Source organism: Diorhabda carinulata, chromosome 8 (genome assembly GCF_026250575.1).
Source record: "Diorhabda carinulata isolate Delta chromosome 8, icDioCari1.1, whole genome shotgun sequence".
NCBI lineage: Eukaryota > Metazoa > Arthropoda > Insecta > Coleoptera > Chrysomelidae > Diorhabda > Diorhabda carinulata.
The window spans coordinates 2542313-2557596 of NC_079467.1; the positions used below are offsets into that span (position 1 = coordinate 2542313).

Genomic DNA, 15284 nt, shown 5'->3' on the forward strand with positions numbered 1-15284 from the left:
TTTAACACGCGTTTTCGTACATATTTCACGATTTTGAACCAAACATTTAAAAAAACGAAAAAAATTATTTAGCTATTACAAAGATCTCTTAATTAGTAATCTATTAACAAAAAAATGTGTGGTAATTATTATTTATAACGCCAAAAACAAATTCATAATGTTTACGTTTGATCGCAGACGTTTATCGTACTTTTTGAAGTCGAAGCCCCAAAATTTTGTCAAATTTTCTTTGACTATTACAAATACCACCTAATAAATAATCTATTAAAAAAGAAATATGATGTAATTATTATTTATAACGCCAAAAACAAAATCATAATGTTTACGTTTGATCGCAGACGTTTATCGTACTTTTTGAAGTCGAAGCCCCAAAATTTTGTCAAATTTTTCTTGATTATTACAAATACCACCTAATAAGTAATCTATTAGAAAAGAAATATGATGTAATTATTATTTATAACGCCAAAAACAAAATCATAATGTTTACGTTTGATCGCAGACGTTTATCGTACTTTTTGAAGTCGAAGCCCCAAAATTTTGTCAAATTTTTCTTGATTATTACAAATACCACCTAATAAGTAATCTATTAGAAGAGAAATATGATGTAATTATTATTTATAACGCCAAAAACAAAATCATAATGTTTACGTTTGATCGCAGACGTTTATCGTACTTTTTGAAGTCGAAGCCCCAAAATTTTGTCAAATTTTTCTTGATTATTACAAATACCACCTAATAAGTAATCTATTAGAAGAGAAATATGATGTAATTATTATTTATAACGCCAAAAACAAAATCATAATGTTTACTTTTGATCGCAGACGTTTATCGTACTTTTTGAAGTCGAAGCTCCAAAATTTTGTCAAATTTTCTTTGACTATTACAAATACCACCTAATAAATAATCTATTAAAAAAGAAATATGATGTAATTATTATTTATAACGCCAAAAACAAAATCATAATGTTTACGTTTGATCGCAGACGTTTATCGTACTTTTTGAAGTCGAAGCCCCAAAATTTTGTCAAATTTTTCTTGATTATTACAAATACCACCTAATAAGTAATCTATTAGAAAAGAAATATGATGTAATTATTATTTATAACGCCAAAAACAAAATCATAATGTTTACGTTTGATCGCAGACGTTTATCGTACTTTTTGAAGTCGAAGCCCCAAAATTTTGTCAAATTTTTCTTGATTATTACAAATACCACCTAATAAGTAATCTATTAGAAGAGAAATATGATGTAATTATTATTTATAACGCCAAAAACAAAATCATAATGTTTACTTTTGATCGCAGACGTTTATCGTACTTTTTGAAGTCGAAGCCCCAAAATTTTGTCAAATTTTTCTTGATTATTACAAATACCACCTAATAAGTAATCTATTAAAAAAGAAATGTGACTTAATTATTAATTATAACGCCAAAAACAAAATCATAATGTTTACGTTTGATCGCAGACGTTTATCGTACTTTTTGAAGTCGAAGCCCCAAAATTTTGTCAAATTTTTCTTGATTATTACAAATACCACCTAATAAGTAATCTATTAGAAAAGAAATATGATGTAATTATTATTTATAACGCCAAAAACAAAATCATAATGTTTACGTTTGATCGCAGACGTTTATCGTACTTTTTGAAGTCGAAGCCCCAAAATTTTGTCAAATTTTTTTTGACTATTACAAATATCACCTAAAATCGCCCAAAATCTTTTCTCATTTTTTTCAACTATTGGTAATATAATCTTCACGATTGTTTTGTACGTCATAAAAAATACTTACAACACAATTTCCTTAGTTGAAGAGAATTTGAAAAAACTTTGGGGCTTCGATTTCAAAACGAACCTGCATCGAGCGCACTCTGGTTCGAGCGCACAGATTATATAGGAGGGTGCATCGAGCGCACATTTGCAGGTATAAAGACAGTACCTTCAATCCCTGTATTTAGCTTGAAATGTTTATTACCGTAAATAAAAGAATAGCCTAACCTAACCAAAAATGCACTCATTCTAATTTTTCCAATCAATTTTTCTTCAATATTTTATATAATATTAAACATTTTGCTGATTTTTGAAAATCTTAGATATTGCTGATGGTTTTTCGTTTTGTCTTAATTATAATAATTAATCGAAAGTTCGTATGTTTGCCCATCTCTAGAACCCACTTCGGCATATCAATTTTCTTGTGCGCTCGTTGAACGATCTTTCGAATTCGACACAAGTAGCGTGCGCTAAATGCACTCCACCACATAACATGTACAATATTCAATTTTTGGTTGTAAAACATTTTTTAGCAAAAGTTTAGTTCATTGTGGAAAAAACTATTCGTGGTAGAAATCCGTGAATAACTTCACACGGGTCAAATATCAATAGTTAAGTTTTTCGCTAAATTGTTAATTCATCCAATTTATTGAAAGTGCTTGCAGTTAAAGAAGAGGTCAAGTACTTTAATATATTTACAAGGATTGAGATAAATAACTCTAATAATATATGCCATTTGACCTTAACAATGATTCAAAATATAATTTAATACGGGCGGCTTAACTTGTCGTCGAATGATTAAAAACAATTTTCCACTATGGAATGGAAACAGCCGTAAAAAGTAGATAATCGTGAATTAGAATGAGAATAAGATGAAACTAGGCAAATACAAAGTGACAAAAAAATGTTTTGGATAAAAATAACTGGGCGCCTCAATTTTTTAGTTCATATATCTCGCATAACTAAATAAACAATTTAAAAAAATTAAACTGATTCACGAGAAGAACAAAAACAATAATTACTTTTCTAATTCTTCTTCTTCTTCATAAAGATAATGCTCACAGGTCAAAAAACCATTCCAAACATCAGAAAATTGAAGTATGAACTGTTGTAACATCCTCCCTATTCGCCAGACATCGACCCTTCTCACTTCTGGCCGTTCTACCTCTACTCTAACATATCTAATTCCTTTTCCTATCTATTCGTTCTTTGTGCTTTAGTTAATTTGCCATGTTGTAATTGAGAGACTTATTTTAGAACTCGGAGAACCCAATAGTTGTATACCTAGGTTTCTATGTATATCCTATATCTTTTAGGATGATCCCAACGTGCCAAATGTTAATCTCGTCGATCTACTAAGTTGGAATTTCTGGTGATATTCATACTGTTACGATATTACACTGTTTGACGCGCGTTTCGATAACCAAGTTATCTTCTTCAGAGACTGTTGATAAACAGTGTTGATGTAGTGGTGATATAAACAGTGTATTCAGTTGATTTACCAGGTTTTATATAGCTACTCACCTCTAACTTTTTTTGTCGATGTCTTCTTCTGTGATTGTTATAACTTTAGTTCATAATGTGGACCATTATTTTATCAATATCATGCTATTATTTTTTTTACAAATCTTAAGTTGCCCACTTATTTTTATTCCCCTCTAATTTTGAAAGACACCCTCTAGAGTTTTCTTGAAAATTTTTTAATGATATTGTCTTTTAATGCAGTTCAGTTTATGTTTGCATCTTTTAGTGCACATGAATAACCAAACAGAACTTTTAGATCTAACAGAAATCTAAAAAACTGCTATAACTGATTTGGAATCAATAATAAACTGAATCAATTTGAAACGCGAACACGGAACTAATAATTTTGAACCGTTTGGTTTTTATATGAATTTAATTAAAGTTATTTAAAAATAGTAAGTGCTCTATATTCAAAGTTTGAAATTTATAAATATGTTTAAGATATCTCCATACCGGGAAACTATATCGAAATGCGATCTTCGCCGTTGTGTTGTGGTTTCCGCTTTTCGATCTACTTCAATAATCCCTGATTAAAACTTCATCATTTTAGTTAACATTTTATAAAAATAACTTGATATTTAAATTAAAAGTGGTTCCCTCTAGCGTTTATAAGATAACTTACTTTTAACCAGCCCCAAGACACCTCTATAAAATTGGCTGGTCCAAACCAAAAAATATACTAAAAATTTATAGTACATACACGGCTTCCGAGATGCTATTTAGATGTCAAAATCAACACTCACGATTATACTGTCTGACGCGCGTTTCGATAACCAAGTTATCGTCTTCAGAGACTGAAGCTGTTTACCCAATTATGAGTGTTGGTGTACTGATAGTGTAAACACTATATTCAGTTTGGCGATCCGTATGTAAATGAAAATAATTTCGCGCCTTTTGTTCCACAAACAAATTAAGAGGTTATGAGGTGCAACTGATTGTTACTAGTCCATATTCAACATTTAACTATCAAAAATTCGTTATATTGCGATGCAAAGAGTTTATCACTGACGAAAACAAAAACATTAAAAAAGTCATCAAAATAATATCGGATTGAGATGGATGAGACCCTACAGATATGAAAGGAACGTGTTGGACTCCTCGGGATGAATATTTTGCTATGCGTAAGCTTTGTTCAAAGTGGGTGCCACGCGAAGTCACAATCGATCAAAAACAACAACGAATTGATTCTGAGGAGTTGTTGGAGCTTTTAATCGTAATAAACCAGAATTTTTGGGTCGATATATGACAATTGATGAAACATATGTAAGCGACAGTCAACCGTATGGACTCCACGTGATGAATCGACAAGAAAGCATGGAAAGACGCAAAAAAACGTTGAGATTCGAGCTGCTTCCGCATCCACCGTAATCTCCAGATTAGCCCCCAAGCGACCTTCCTCCAAAGAATGCTCGCAGGACACAAATTTTGCACCATGATGAGATTATCGCCTATTTTTAACCTATCCATAAATTGTATGGTCGCTGATGGTTGTATTGCCACCGAAAGCAACTACTTTGAATAATACAATCGAATTCTATCAAAAAAAAACAAGATTTTACTATGCCAGCCTACGAACTACATACTCGTATTTCTCGTAAATATTCACAAATTTGCTTGACATATCTTTAGTTCCACTTGTTTCAACCCACAACAAATTCAATTTAGTCTATTAAGTGACATCTGGCAGCCATTGATCTTTTTTTCGAATAAATTTAGGCCAGCGGAGGTCTGTTATAGTGCATTTGATAGGGAATTTTCCTTGCCATTAAACATTTTCTACACATACTGTAAGCTCGAACATTTACGATCCATACGGATCACAAACCTTCAACTTTCGCCTTCCAACAGAAACTTGAAAAGCTTTCTCCTCGGCAAACGCGCCACCTCGATTTTATCGGCCAATTAATTACGGACAACTTAGTTGCCAAAACACTGACGTATCGAAGGACCGATCGACTACGGCGAGCTAGCAGCTTCTTTCTTCTTCTTTGAAACTGAAACAAATACAGATGCCGAGAACGAAAATACTGATTTACTGCGACACTTCAACAGCAAAATCTCCTTCGTACCTCACACGAGCTTTCACCGTTTGCAGCTACTCCGAAGCTCGTCTCCCAGAGGTGCGTCTGATAAAGAAAGATTGCCGCGAGTGGGCACGAGTTTGCAACGAGTGCCAGCGATCAAAAGATACTAGAAACGTGCAACCACCTTCGGCAAGACTCGAGCACGCTGTCAGAGAGAAAAATTTACTGTTTGACCTGTGTAGCTGACCAGTAGGTATCTCAATGATGAATCAAAAAGACGAGACGGTTGCTCACGCCTTCTGAGAAGTCTGAAGGTTCAAACCATACGAAATGTTATTAGGACAACCCACGCGATTATCCGGGGAATTCTAGGAGACCGGGTAGTGAACTAGCGGAGTTTATCAAGGAACTACGCCGGTATTTCAACCTCCTACGACCAACACCTATCAAGCGACATGGCACACGGATACCGTTCGTCTGTCAAGATCTGGCCACAGCAAAACACGTTTTTCTTGTCGCGCAAGCCTTCCCATACAGGAAACCCCAGAGTTGACAAAGGGGCCAAGCCTGGGCCAGTCCTGGGAAGCCTAACTTCGGCGTACCTGTATTGGCCCAAGCTTGGGCCAAGCCTGGATATCCCAGCCTTGGCCATTCGTTGACAACCCAAGCTTGGACCAAGGTTGTGCCAATCCTGGTTAACCCAGCCTTGGCCATACATTGGGGATCCAAGCTTCTTCTGTTCGGTCAAATACGGGGCGTGATTCGAGTATTTTCGTTCAACACCCGTCGGCAGCCATACTTTTTTTTATTATGGGTCTGATCAATCCGATCTCCAGTTTATTCGGTGTATGTGTTTCTTATCACATTTTTTATTATTTATTACTCTCTGATGCGTATCTTCGAGTTCAAAGTCTTTCAACGTGCATTGAATAGAGAAAAAAATTAACTCAATTGTGAACGGGCAAAACTTAAATAATTTAAGTGTGAACATCACCTCTGTGAGCGAGGTTAACGATAGTAGTACAGACTTGTGCAATCTACAAGCGTTTAATAATCATAATTTAAGTGGTTGAGTTAGTGAATATTTTTATGTAACTAATTAGTTGATATTATTATGATGTTAATTACAGTAAGATTAAAAAGAGAAATTTATGTTTGCTTATTTTTAAAATCGAAAAAATCATATAGAATAAAAAATAAATAAAGAAATGAAATTAAGATAAAGAAGAAAAAGTTATGTAATGAATAAGACTTGGTATTTAACCTTGGCCCGATCCTGGCAGTTAAGCTTGGCCCAGTCCTGGCAGTTAAGGTTGGCCCAGCCCTGGCATTTAAGCTTGGCCCAGCCCTGGCATTTTAGTATGGCCCAGTCTTGGCGACCAAGCTTGGCCCATCGTTATCACTCCAGAGTTTTACCAAGACTGGGCCAAGCCTGGCTTACAAGCTTGGCCCATCGTTATCACTCCAGAGTTTTACCAAGACTGGGCCAAGCCTGGCTTACAAGCTTGGCCCAGAGTTCTACATAGTTGGGCCAAGCCTGGGACAAGCTTGTGCCCTTGGAACTTTCCTCTATGGGTTACGACAGACGTAATGATTAAACGAGAGGAAAAAACTCGGCCCCCATCCTTGCAAACAGTGATGAACCCATAAGGTTTGGTTATGAAGTATGGTGCCTAAATACCTCCTTCGGGTACTTGATAAATTTTGCAGTTTATCAGTCAGTACCGAACCTTAAAAATGAAAAGATTTTTGGAAAAGCTACAACCCCTTGATTTAATTTTTAGATGAATTGCCTGGTCATATAAATAAATTACCTTATCACGTAGTGAAAGGGGGTATTTGGGTACTGGAACCATTCGGAAAAGACTTTAAGTTGCTATCAAATGAATAAGATGGGTCGCGGAAATGTTCGAGGTTATTGAACGAAAAGAGAAAACTTCCATTATCAAAATACGCGGAAAAGTATTTAGGGCAATATATTGCCTCTAGTTTCTTTACTCTATCTTTATAAAACTTGCTACAGATTTATTGTGAAAAATTTTACTTAATTTTAATTATTTCTCGATACTTTTACAAAAGTAGACGACTAGTCAACGAATGCAATAAATTTCAGACGATTCAGAACTTGTAGGAGCCGGAATGTTTACATTAAACGTATAGATATGTATGTAGACACATATTACCAGATACCGATACATAAATTTTTCGACTGTTTACATTAGCAAAACTTACTCTCTAACACAAATATCGAGCAATAAATGTCAGATGTAAACGTATCTTTAGAGTGGACATTGATGCTCTTGAATAAAAAAAATGTCTTTATACAAATTTTAACAAACGGTTTTAAGGAAAACATGTAATAAGTTTTGTTTTTGGAATGATTCTACCACTCACATTCTTATTTGTTAAATTGGAACACGGGTAACTGATCGTCCTGATTAAGTGTCTTGATAATTTGTAATATAATCTAGTATAGTTCTTCCAATATCAATTGCAGAAGACAGTTATGCGAGGAACAATCAATATTTCATAAAAATGCACTCATTTTTTATTTATTTATTTATTTAATATTGCATCAACTGCAAGGTTATTAGCGATATGTTAGTTATTGTTCAATCAGAGCGACCATGGTGTTTGGGAAGCTGATAGGTTAGACTTTCGTTTTTTTACTTCTGACAGTTCAACAATAAGTGTTTCACGTTTAGATTTTCGTTCCAAGTTTCACATATTGATGGATTGTCTCGTTAAAATAAATAGAAGTGTGTCATTTTGGTGTGCCCCAACCTTAATCCATCGATTTTTATTTGGTCCGTACGATTTTTGAAGCTGTTTTTCCATGGTTGGACAGATGGTTTTACAGATTTTAATATCGACTGCGATCTGTTCCACTCACTTTTCCACCGGCACTGTACTTTTGTTTTGATTGTCCCTTTATAGTCGTTTGTTATCACTTCGCTTACAATTGTTGCTTCTTTGTTATCTGCTACTTCTTTGCCACATTTGTCTGCTTTTTCGTTTCCTGGGATGCCTGTGTGTGAAGGGACCCAAATAATTTTAATAAGGATACCTATGGGGTGTTCGGGAAAGAGTTGTTGAATGGTTTGTATCGAGCTCGCGGAGTCTGTAATTATGGCTATTCTATTGTATTGATTTCTTCTAGCCTATAATATGGCATAGAGTTCTCCAGTGTGGACGCTGTTATGTGAAGATAGTTCTACAGTTCTACAGCCAGAAAACAATTATACTTATGGCAATAACGGAATTGTCAAGGATAGTTCGAAGAAGACAAGATTATTTGCGTCAAATAAAGGACTGCCGAGGTTCTAATAGACACATAATTCATTTAGATGAAACATGGTTGGACAGTCACGATGTAGTAAATTTCTGTTGGGTTGACAATAGTAAAAATTACTGTTTGAATGGGCCATGTTCTAAAGGGAAATAGTACACGCTGGAAACAAAGACGGTTTCGTGCCTAATACTTTATAAATATCTGCTAAAAAAATTAAAAACTGTGCAGCTGATTATCCTGAAGCTCAAATATTAGCATTTAATTTTAAAAAAATATTCCTAATCTTGTCAGCGATCGTAAAAAAGGTTTTTGCTTTGAAATTTCGTACAAAAAAAGCTCAGTTCACGACTGGTGCCCTGTTTAAACCAAACTCCCTTATATACAGGTACATTTTACTCGTCTATTTACGTTTTATAATTTAATATCCAGTTGTAGCAAGTTAATAAGGTATAATAATGATTCGATTGCCTTTTAATAAATACTTAATAAATACTAATAAATAAATAATAAATTTTTAAAAGTAGTTATGAAAATAATAAATTTTTACAATGAGGTATCTACGCCTATGGTAGATCAAACAAAATTGTCGGCAAAGTTTTTTATAATCTGCAGTTGAAATTAGAAGAACTATATGTAGTAAACATAAAACATAATTGGAATTAATAAAACTTAATGCAATTGTTGAAAACGTAAAAAAGAAAATGGTGTAAATATTTGACGTCGATTTTAATGTTTATGTTTGTCACTATTACAAATCGATATAGCAGATGAGTGTAGTAAAATTTTTATTGCATTACATCAATAAAGAACTTATTTTTCCAATTAATAGAGTTCAATCAATTTTTTTCAAGAGATTAATTCAAAAATCGGAACGTCCGAAACTTTTTAAAATAAACGGGGTTTGATCATCGTACTTTAAAGATATCCCCTCAATGAAACAAAGATGAATAGAATCCTAAGCGGATTCCAAGGAGCGCTTGCGTCGGACGAAACGCATTCAAGATATACAGGGTGCTTCCTCGACTCACCCCTTTCCAAGATATCGCCCTTAAAAGATGGTGACTAATATTTCTTACTTTATTTTTGTCTAATTTCAATAATTTTAGAAACTTGAAATTCTGTAATTTTCGTGCGCTCGCAAAGGACAAACTACGGGGATTTTTTTCAATATTCCTGTTACATTATACGGGGGTGAAATTATCAACCGTTACTTGATTTCATGTCAACATTTTGGTATTTTTATACTTTCGCGGTTCCCTCGTTTTTTAGTTCTAGAAAATCCAAAAATCATCCAATTTCGATGATTTTTTTTAAATCTTCGTTTTTTCGTTTTGCGAAAAAACTTATGGGAATAAAAAAAATTAAAACTTATATTGGTTAGGATAGGTTGGGTTAGGTTAGATTAGATTAGGTTAGGTTAGGTTAGGTTAGGTTAGGTTACGTTAGGTTAGGTTAGGTTAAGTTAGGTTACGATAAGTTTCGTTAGGTTACGTTAGGTTAGGTTAGATTAGGTTAGATTAGGTTAGATTAGGTCAAGTTACGTTAGGTTAGGTTAGGTTAGGTTGGGGGGGTGTGCTAAAAAATCAGAACGAATCTTCACATTTGGTCTGCTTTTCAAACACACACACATACATTCCGCCACTCGTCCTACTCCCAATAATCTTTAACAGTCAACCTTAGTAAGATACCATTTTTTTAATGGTGAAAATTTTCAATTTTACAAAGTTAACTTTTAATTTTGTGCACTTGATTACAATAAGTGATTTTAAGAATGTTTTTGTTCATATAACTTTAATGATTACTTGACAAAGACGATTATATGTGAGAAAAGGTCAATTTTGTTACAATTTTTAATTGTAAAAACATGATAAATCAACATTTTTGTATATATTTTTTTCAATTTGTTTGTTTTTTGTGTAGATTATGAAAAAAAATATAACAAGTTCATTAGATTATTTGGAAAAAAGTTATCAACAATTATACGTGAATGAGTGCATTTTCATGAACATTTTAAGCCCTGAAACCAATATAAGTTTCAATTTTTTCTTATTCCCATCATTTTTTTCGTAAATCCGCCGTAAAAACGAAGATTAATGGAAATCGGAGGATTTTTCGATTTTCTAGAGCCAAAAAACGCGAAAATATAAAATTACTAAAATTGTTTTTTCACTATGAAGTTTCGCAATTTATAATAAAATTATAACTTAAAATCTTTGTTTTTTTTTTAATATCATGTATTCTAACTTGTTTTCCCAAAAACAATAGCTACAGAGAAAAAAATAAACACCATAATTTATAATGAAAAATAATGAATATTATTCAAACTTCGCCCACTCGTAAATCTTCCCAAGAAGCTTTATTGATAACTTTCCTGTATTTTAATTTCTTAACTACGATGAATCTTTGATGAAAATTTATTCACTAACTTGAACCTTTGAAAGCGTTTGAAAGAAAGGGGACATTTGGGTACTGGAACTTCGAATAAATAGAATTCCAAAAGGCTTCAAATTACCATCACATAAGCAAATGAAGAAACAGGAACATTTCGAAGCAACATAGAAAGAAAAACCGGAGTTGGATGGACAACGGCGTGGTTGCAGTTGCAACAAATTCTTTGGGAGAATCTCCAATCAAGCTTGTGAAGAGATATTCCCACAGCTATCAAATATCTCCATCTACAATAAAAATATGATAGGTTGGATCAAAATATAAATCAGTACCGTATATCGATCAGAAATAAGAAATAATGTCAGGGCCGGATTAAGATTTATAAGGCCCGGGGCTAAAATAATGACGGGGCCCCCTCAAGGAATTCGAAAACCCGGAAAAATTCACAAAATATGTATCAACACATCAAAAAATGATTTCCAAATGATGGGGCCCTCTTGGACCTGGGGCCCAGGGCTATAGCCCCCCCAAAGCCCTTAGCTTAATCCGGCCCTGAATAATGTAGATCAATACAAACAAAATCACAGGGAGAAAAATCACTAAATTGGAATTCAAAAAGGGAATCGACAAACATATCTGACGAGACACAAAACAGTGAAATCTGAAAGTCCAACAGCTCCGTCATCGAATAGGTCATCCCGAGTTTTGGAAGGCATTTGATACCACAAAACTGATTTATTTGAGGAAGTGGACGAAGGTGAGTGGATGATTGATGTAAAAGTGTATAACCATCACCCCCAAAGAAGTAGTGTAACATATATGTCACACCTCCCTTATCACTAAAACGTAGTAACATTTTTTTAATACTATTTTGGCTTATTGAATCAAGAAATTTTGAGAAATTTCAAATTTTTGATGAAAAATCATTTTCTTTGGTGGGTTATCTCTGTATACCCATGAGTAAACGAAGCTATTAAATATTAAATACTATTAAATATTAAATACCCCATAGAAATTTATTTAATAACGAAAATCTAAATCTTTTCTCTGATAAGTTGAATTTGCAGTTGTTAGAAACTAAAAATTTATTTTTAGATAAACAAAGGTTCGAAGATAATTTTAAAGTGCTTCCTATTCGTTTTGAAAGATTAATATATAAATAGACATTCGCACAATTCGCACCTTCAACCCCCTAATTTTTAAATTGGAATTATATTCTGGTGTAAGTTTTGCATCTATATCACAAGAAATAAAAAAGATAGGGGAGAGTACGATTTCCGTGGCGCCGTGATTTAAAATCGAAAATGAAGAATGGAATTTTTTGATATCTCGTCTCGTTTTCGAGATATCGATACTTAAAAGTTATAATCACACGTTAGTTCCAAATTCGCTTTATTGAACAGATTGCGTTCAATACTTCGTTTCAAATGAATATTTTATCACTTTAAATTCAATATGAATCTTGTAATTCAATGAACGGAAGATTTTTTTATTTAATTTTTATATTATGTACCCTGATACTCCAAAATTATATTGAAAAAAAAAAGATTTTCATAGCAAAATTAGCCAGTTTTGAAAATTTTCATCACTCTGTTATTCATAAAGAATTGTCGGTTATTTTTCATTATTTATGAAATAAAAAAAATATTTAATGGTAGTTTGAAGATTTAATTAGTAATTTAATGTAAAAAGTGCTTTAAAAAGTTATTTATTTTCGTTTGTTTTATAATTGAATAGCCAGACTACTGTATTATTTCACAATTATCTTGGAAAAGTTCTCTAGCAATCATTTTTGTATCATTTATCATATTTTTAACGACAAAATCAACCGAATAAGAAAAATAACTGTAAAAAATCGATCCAAATCTACCCACTCCGAAATTATCTGCCCCCAATCTCACCTTTCCAAACTCACCCGTTCCTCACGGCCTGTGGTTTTTGGGCAGACCAGGGTCCGGCGTCGAGGGCGAGGGGGCGAAGCCCCCCATAAAAATAATAATAAAATAAAACTAAAATAATCCTCACACAAAGAAAAATTTTTTTAGACAATTTCGGCTGTAGAAAATTCACGATTTTTGAACTTTTTACACTCAAAGTGCACCACGAGAAGGTTAGGTTAGGTTAGGTTAGGTTATGTTAGGTTATGTTAAGTTAGGTTAAGTTAGGTTAAGTTAGGTTAGGTTAGGTTAGGTTGATATATACAAATATTGAATAAAAATAAATTTTTCCAGCTTCAAGTATCGATATCTCTAAAACGAAGCGTTATATCAAAAAATTGTATTCTTCATTTTCGGCTTATTTTGGGTCGATTTACAAAATGGCATAGTCAAATCCAGGCGCTACGGAAATCGTACTCGTGTCGGACTATTTAAAATCATTAAAAAGAACGTTTAAATTTAAAAAAATAAATTTAAAAACATTCAATGCAAAAATTTTTGTTAAATATTAAAATATATTTTCCGTGATGGCTGCCATTTCGTGACGGATATTTTTTAATTGTGCCAGGGAAATCTGTTAACGTAAACCTTAGATTTGATATAACACTCCCATAAAAAAAGTCCATATATGTTAATTCGGGACTACGTAGAGGCCAACTTATGTTACCTCTTATATATAGGGTCAATTTAATACGAGCAATCGAATTTTGTCGCATTAATTTAGAAACACCCTGTATATCCATGAGTAAACGAAGCTATTAAATATTAAATGATTTGCGCATGTTTATACTATATGTATATTTATAATTCGCGCTGTTAACACCAATAAAATCAGTTTCTTATCTATGACGCTATAGAAATTTAATAACGAGAATCAAAATCTTTTCTCTGATAAGTTAAATTTTCAGTTGTTACAAATTACGAAAATTATTTTCAGATAAACAAAGGTTCGAAGATAATTTTAAAGTGCTTCCTATTCGTTTTGAAATATTAATATATAAATAGATATTCGCACAAATCGATCTTGACCTACCTAAAAGTAACAATAAAATTCCAACGGTGCGAAATTGAAAAATGAAATTTAAAAAAAAAATCAGAATATTATTTCAAGTAACAAAAAATTCCGCCGGAGATAAAGTGCGGTAGGTTAGCGAAACATCGAACTGGGCGTCACCCCGTGAGAGTTTCTCAAATTAAATGTATTTTCAAATTAATAGAAAGGGCGTTGAATAAATTTAGATCGCATTAAAATGTTTGGTAAGAGAAATAGGTACCTATTTAAAATAGAATAATCACAGTTTCATGAGAAAATATCACTGAACAATAACACCGGGAATTGATAACACAATTTATATTCGAGTTCACATAGAACACTAATTTTAATTTTTAGACGACGTCCGATACTCGATTATCAACGTTTACCCGATATAAACTCACTAAAGGCGTTAGCGTTAAATATGATCGAATTAGTGGTTAGATATCGAAATCGTTTGTCGATCCGAGTCTCTCATATCGGGTGTAACAGACCCTCCGAATGCGATAAAACCATACGTTACAATCGGTCCGCGTGTGTTTGCTTTTGGAATAGAAATAATGATGAAACTGGTGGGGTATGCACTGCCGGTGTTAACCATGTTGCCGAGAGTAGTTACATTTCCGTACAAGCAAATCGATATTCAGCCCGATACCAATCATTTCATTAAAACGTCAAAATTCAATAATTTACTGACATTATTTGAAGTGAAAATGCGTTAACCTCGTCATTTTTGGTTATTATTTAGTTAGTTATACAGTTTTTCACGTTTGAAAAAGAATATACGACGATATATTGAACTATTATTAGGTCTCTAGACCTTTAAAAAAAATGTTTCTTCTTGCTCTGCAAACAAGACCACCACAGCTTTTATTACCTCCTCGTTGGAAGAAAATTTAAGACTATTTAAACTTTTTTTCAGTTGAGGAATGAGATGATAGTCGGACGGAGCCAAATCTGGTGAATAAGGGGGGTGTTCTAGTAATTCAAACCCTAAATCACGAATTTTCAGTGTGCAGGAGCGTTGTCCTGCAAAAAAACACTTTCAAATAGCTTTCCGCGTCTTTTCTCTTTAATTTTTTACCCGTAGAGTGGTCAGTAATGTCGAATAGTAATCTCCAATTATTGTTCTACCCTTATCCAAAAAATTAAACATGATTACTCCATGGCAATCCCAAAAAACTGAAGCAAGAACTTTTCCAGCAGTTTTTTGAACACGAAACTTCTTAGGTCTTGTAGAACCAGAGTGTCGACATTCCATCGATTGCTGCTTTGTTTCTGGATCGTAGAAATGTGTCCTCGTTTTCAAATCGAGTACAGA

General features: G+C 33.2%; 1 protein-coding gene across 4 annotated transcripts in view; it reads right to left on the reverse strand.

The window, feature by feature from the left end:
* The window catches only part of LOC130897525 (guanine nucleotide-binding protein G(o) subunit alpha), a 99168-nt gene that overhangs the window by 71371 nt on the left and 12513 nt on the right, over positions 1–15284 (reverse strand). For 2 of the 4 annotated variants that reach the window (XR_009059722.1, XM_057806427.1), the window contains exon 1: positions 14205–14520. The exons of 1 other annotated variant lie outside the window; for it this stretch is intronic. The gene's annotated coding sequence lies outside the window, so the exon portion shown is untranslated. Of the gene's footprint in view, positions 1–14204; positions 14521–15284 lie in introns of those variants that run through there. One more of the 4 variants, XM_057806429.1, reaches the window with a different exon arrangement.